This window comes from Plodia interpunctella, chromosome 15, assembly GCF_027563975.2.
Source record: "Plodia interpunctella isolate USDA-ARS_2022_Savannah chromosome 15, ilPloInte3.2, whole genome shotgun sequence".
Taxonomy (NCBI): Eukaryota; Metazoa; Arthropoda; class Insecta; order Lepidoptera; family Pyralidae; genus Plodia; species Plodia interpunctella.
The window spans coordinates 6,619,080-6,625,949 of NC_071308.1; positions in this window are offsets into that span (position 1 = coordinate 6,619,080).

Below are 6,870 nucleotides of genomic sequence, written 5' to 3' on the forward strand. Positions count from 1 at the left end.
TTACTTAACTGTTCGCTGTATTCTGTATGTATAACATTGTGATTTATTTCAAATCGAAGAAGAGTAAGAGACGACGTGGTCAAATTTTAAGCGGATAGTTGACACCAATAATTTTCTAAAAAAGCTATGGTCATCAGAATCCATGTCGTCAATTTTGAGAATAGAATAGAATTGAAATCATTTATTCCAAAGAATATGGTGATAGAAATAGATGACAACAATCAAAAGTACAACATATTCTGCCACAATTGACTACATTATGTATACCCAATGGAAAACTATAAAACTATCTAATAAAATTCTTTCTCTATTGTAGCATAAGTAATCTAATGTATATTTTTTGTGATGGTGGCGATAGTGAGCAGATAGTATGCTCGGGCAATAATTTAGACCCATCTCCCAGTCGCCAACACACTCACACACACATGGACGTCACCATAAGTCGTGTTTATATACATTGACGACCTCGGTGGCGCAGTGGTAAAGTTCTTGCCACTGAACCGAGAGGTCCCGGGTTCGATCCTCGGTCGGGTCATGATAGAAAATGATATTTTTCTGATTGGCTCGGGTCGTGGATGTTTATCTATATATGTATTTGTTCTAAAATATTTTTACCGTTGAGTTAGTATCCCATAACACAAGTCTCGAACTTACTTTGGGGCTAGCTCAATCTGTGTGATTTGTCCTAATATATTTATTTATTGTCACCTTAGATAGTGTATCATCGTCTTCTTGGCACATTGTTGGGATTGACCTCCTTCTGTCTACGCCAAACTTCTGTCTGTCCATCCTTATCCTGTCATTATAACTGTCATTGGCCATCCTTACCCAGTTTTAGCCAGCAATTTCCTTTACTAAATCGACCAAGCTAGCTGCAGATGTCCTTCACTACGTTTTTCATAGCAAAAATTAATTATAGTTAATTTGTAGTCTCCCAAATTTTTTTGCCATCACATGACGTGAAACATGCAATTACTGGGACATGAAAGCGGGTTCATATACGTCCAGTAAGTTAATTATGATCGTGAAATGATTTTAAGCACCGCGTTGAAATTGAAAACGTACTTAACGAGGAATTGACAGATATTATTTAAAAATATGGTGACGACAGATGGAGGGATTGATAGATGGTAACGCAGTGATCCTGTTCTTTTTTTATTTTTTGAGGTACGGACGAAACTCAAGCACGGTTTAGTTGATTTACGTATTCCACACACCACACGCCCAAGGTCCCACGGCTATGACACCCTAGTTCACTGTTCCGCAAAGTGTCATTATTGTACCTCAGAAAAGTAAGGCTACCCTATAAACAAATTTTTAGTAAATTAAACTATCGCACGAGCGAGTTAAAATATCATATTGTAATCTGACAGATAAACTTAATGCTAGACTAATCTGCCTGAAGTTATTCGCCGGTTGAGATTTTGAATTTTCAAGTTTAGTTTCTTTTTCTTTGGTAATAGATGAGGAATAAAGACTCAGCAAGAAAGAAGGAAATTTGAATTTACATGGATTTTGTAAGTACCTACTAATTACATGACTAGTGATAAACATATTGAAACTGCGTCATCCACACCAACATATGCCGGAAGCAATTATCATCAAAAATTTGTCGTATTTTCACACATACCTAATGAAATTATCATTGTTTGCGGCATATTATACCTGATTTAGTGTTGTAAAAATAATTGTTTTGAGTTGAGCGTTGAGTCAGGTTGAGTCTGAGCGACACTTTTGAGCCAACGCTACGCGCGACTCGAGCGTGAAACGCTAGCTTACTGCTATATATTTTGCTGTTTTTAATTATCATTGTTATAACGTCGGCGCGATGTCTCTCTTATGTAAGTGCTATTTGTCTCTTTCTGAGGAATTAAAAGCATTTAGTACACAAATAGTAGTCTATATCACTCTCCACCCATCCAATATCTCCACAAAAAAACACATTAATTTATTGCCCCTATTAAATAATATACTTTCGCATATTTATTAATATTAGGATAGATGTGGATAGTATGGATTCCCTCAATGAAAACTTACGAGTATGACGGACGTTTCAGCTTTTGAGCAGATGGACCGTTAAAGCCTTGCTTGCCTGCATTCAATATTGTGCCTTGAGTCAGCGATCTATACTCGATTTGAGTCAACGTTTGAGCGTTTACAAACTGCACGAGCAAGTTACAACACTAGTAACCTGATTTCATTACTTTTACAATGCAGTAAAATCGTATTTACTCCTGGTTTTATAGTAACATACAATCTGTAAACAGATTAATGATTTTATCGTTGTGTGACCAAGCAGGACATATAAACAGAATCTCAATTGCACAGTGGTCAAGTCTCTCTTTTATCCTTGAGTGTTCCTTGAATTCGTCAAGTCATTAAGAATAAACATAGATCAAATTGTGATTTGATCTATGTATATCTCTAGTCAGGCCAAACTGGAACAAGATTTTTTGTCAATCTGTATGAATAAATAAACAAAAAAAAAAAAAACTCGATGCTAAATACATAAAATAAGATCGAAGGCTTTTTTCACATGACACCGAAAACAACAATAATGGTCACTTTTCTCTTAAACTCACGTAAGGAAGTTCTTAAACAGCGAAGTCTGAGGACATCAACATTCAAGAGCTTGAAAGTTAAGCAAACTTCACTAAGAACCCTTAATAAATTATCTGCTAAAACTAATCCAATAATAAACATATTTTAAACGCAAACTTGCGAGGGTGCCTACAAACTTGCTCGCAATTTAGAATACGAGATTAGTGTGACAATGATTTATATGGGCTAAGCGGACGGTGACAATGCTGATATGATGTGACGAGGATTTTCTTTGTTACCACGGTTTTTTACTAGACCTTTTTTATGTTTCTGCTACCTTATGATGTCATTTATTCTTGATATTTAAAAATTACGTACCTAGAGTATAATATACTCGTACTAGTATACATTTCCTTGGGAAACACAGACCAGAAAACAGAATTATATTCAAGTTCCAAAGTGAAAATTTGAAAAAATACCTATATACATCAATTGAAATAAACAAACATCTTAAAAGTTAATTCAAAAATACGTCAAGTATGTTCCACATAACATATACAAAATGAAGTAGGTAGGTACAGTCTACCACATGTCAAGAATTTACGCTATTAATTTTCACACCGCCGCGGTGATTGGGTCGAATTTGGAACAAATTTGAGTAGGTTGATGGGCTGTTGACTGTATCTACTCCAGCAAATTGGTGCGATCTGTGTACACACGAAAGCGCCCTTGAAATCACGCCAGCCCAATTTATCATTCGAAAAATATTAACGCGAAAAAGCTTTCAAATTGTAAAACTGTGACCCGAAAATACAAGGTCATAAAGCCCGATTTCCACGGGGGCTTATTCAAACTGCATTAAAATGCATTGCAATATGATAGAATGGTATTCGTTCCCATGACAGCATTATTAATTAACGCGAGTAATTTCTATCACAGTTTGAGCACTGTCATCATCATGGGGTGCCATCTTGGAATTGAAGTTTGAAGGTCAGTATACGGAATCCCTCGCGGCTTTGGGCCACTATTTTCAGTTGGTTGTATCTAAGTTTGGTCCAATCCTTTCTGTCCTTTGAGCGCTGTGCGTAGGACTAGAATGTATGTCACTTATGTCGAAAGCCATAAAAAAGCGCCATCGTCGTCAGCAGCTTTCTTTACGCCCATGCGAAGGAGGTATTAGTATACTAAGAGAAATCGCTCATAACGACCGATAAATTTAAATATTGGGCCTTCATGAATTTAAAACGATATTTTTGGTCACACTAAGTAGGTTAATGTTGTGCATAATTTCGGTATGCGTTATGGAAAATTAAATTTCAGTCCACGGTTGCAGTGACTTAATAAAATCGGAGTTATTTGCAATTCAGATCCGTGGCCGTCCCGTCGAGATTACTTAGCCGGAACAAAATGGTTTCTTTTGATTTAAGCCGGCGGAGTAAGTTGTAGAAATGCGTTTTTCAATATCTCCTGGTGGTTAATTCATTTTGTTTCCAACTGAGAGAACAAATGTTGTAATAAGATGCCACTCGCATTCTAGATCACTTTTCAGTATTTAATTTTATAAATAAGGTTTGTTTTGTTTGTAGGAATGGTTATCTAACTATTAAACTAATGGCACGGGGTCAAAAAACATAATTTGCTTATACCTTCTTAGTATATATTTTATATATACACTAAGAAGGTAGAAGTAACAACATGTTGTCTTAATACATCATCATTAGATATTTTAACGTCCCCTGTCAACAGCGCCCCAGGGCACTGGTCTACTCCTGGATAGATAAGGATGGATTTTAGTGAGTTTACTGCACATATTTGAATCAAAAGTACTTAAAATTATTTTTAAATAAAATATGGTTTCATCATATCGAATTTGATGCGCAGTGTCACTGTGTCGGAGAAAGCTGGTTGATTCTGCGTTGGCACGATATTTGTATGTATTATCAGTAAAATATTTTTTTTATAATACGTGCAAATCTATTTGTTAATTAAATTCTGTATCTATCTTTTATTTTTACGTTAAAATCAAGCAATGGATAGTAGTTTTATTTTCTGGAGGGCCGGACAACATAGTCATACCGCGGGCGAAGACGTCAAATAGTTAATTTCTTATTTAATATTTTAATTATAAGTTAGAGCGTATCTTTTAGATACAAGACTGTTGAACCGAGACTACAGAATCATGGCTTGCGGTGATGTTGTAATGAACACAAACTTGCTACTGAAGGCTTCTTCAGAACATAAGGCTTGACTCCACTATCTTAGCTAGCTATAATTAATATTCACTAACTTTTTAAACTAAAATAATGAGCGTGAGAGTTGAAATTCTGAGTCTTGAGTCTGAAAACATTTAGACTTTCACAGTGACTTTATGACGTCTAAACTATATGTAGTATTTCGTGATTCGCGCGCGGGGCCTTATCTAAATCGATGTATTTTTCAAAATATTACTGACTACTGGTTTTTCGGAAGCGAAACATACTGGGTGATAGTTTTACACATTCTGATATTGATAAGAATAGTTTTTCAACGTAAACAACTTAACTGCTAGATTGCCGACGTAATCACAGTCCTGTCCAGTCCAGTATTGCTAGAATAGTCTCAAAGATGCGAGATCTCAACACTGGATGAGAGACAATGCTGTTGCCACTTTAGCTCACCAAAGGAGAAGAAGAGATTTTAGCTCATCAAAGAGGAGTTCCCCTCTGGTCAGCTCTGGCTCACTTGGAAGATTGGAAGATGCTCAATATGCCGCAAAACCCAAGTGGGTCGATGAAAGGACAGCCTAAATTAATGGGGGTTTATACCTAACTCACAAAATGTATGCGAGTGTGGCTCCCCAAACATTGAAGCATTTGTTATCCTGTCTCCTGTGCCCAAATACCTACAGGTATTTGGGCACAGGCCCAGGATGACTTGATGGCGGCCACTGATAAGGCGGTAAAAATGACAGACCACTTTTCAGGGAAAAAATAAATATATAGAGAAGGTGGAGTAAGAGAGGTCTAATGTTTAGCTCGTCGATGGCGATGGAAGGAGACTTTCCTTGCTGCATCTACCGTCTATTGTTTTAATGAATTCTTAGCTCCACTTTATAGGAGGCAAGTTTAGTGAAACATTAGTTGCAGGTATACTACTACTAGTATTAAACTTTTTGCCTGCGATTCTCTCATTCACGATTAAGGGTGAGTTGCACCAGTCAACTTTGACGTTGACTTTGATCTGCGCGCCGCTGACTTTTCGACAAAAAGGCGTACTTCGCTTTTTTTGCGCACATAAATGTTAACGTCAAAATTGACGGTGCAATCCACCTTTAGTTTATTATCTTTACAAAACGTTTTTGTTAACGGCATCTTGTGGCGCAACTTTGTGTGGCGTATTGTTGCGAAGCTTTAATTAACGTATACTTATTTATATAATGTTAAAATATAAAATAAACTCTGAACTTACCCGTCTGTTATAAGTTGGAATTTAATTTGCAAAACTAGTTATAGAAATGATGAAAGTTTCCTTAGGTTTCATAGTTCAGAGAAATGTTAAATTAAAAATTTTGTTGGCAGATAATTTGTGTTAACTTTATTTATTTTGTTTGGTAATGAGTATTCTTATAATTTAGTTAATTATTTTTCAGAGTTTTTAATAGTACAATTTCCTTTGATCCTGTTTTATTAAGCCTTATATTGGATTTAGTAAGTACAACAAATTGCCATAAAGTTTACACGCTTTTCCACTTTTTCTTCTGCACGGACATCTCGGACAAATAAATTTTCCTGGGGTCCTGATTTTCCTTTTAGCTAGGATCACGTTGAAACGACATAGTCAGACACTTGTTCCTTACGTTCTTTCTTAATTGACGTAAAATGTGGCCATGTCCACTTCTTATTTTTCGTCTTGCAGGCCGGCACAGTATACATTACTTTGCCGGCCCTTTTTCTGTTCTTGTATGCAAAATCAATGACAATCATACTGCCAAACACCCAAAACACATTAGACATAAGTACTGCGGGATACAAAGCCAGCAAATATCTATAATTCGACTGGTACAGCCCCTCCGAGGGTCGTACGTCTGCCCCGTGCTCTGTCGGGAAATTTTCCACATGGTGAATTATCTACACAATTAATGTTTGAATAACTTGTGCTGGGTTAGGAATCTTTACAGTTTCAAATTATTCTCTCATTACAAAGTTAAACGATTTGCCTTCCTTTTGACTTCTGTAGGTCTGAAACCGACTACCCAGTGTTTCTATATCAATTTATATCTAATCTTAGCGAATTGTAGGCCTATTGCCAATTGCAATTCTAAAACGAGACAGTAAATTCTGTAGTCAAAAA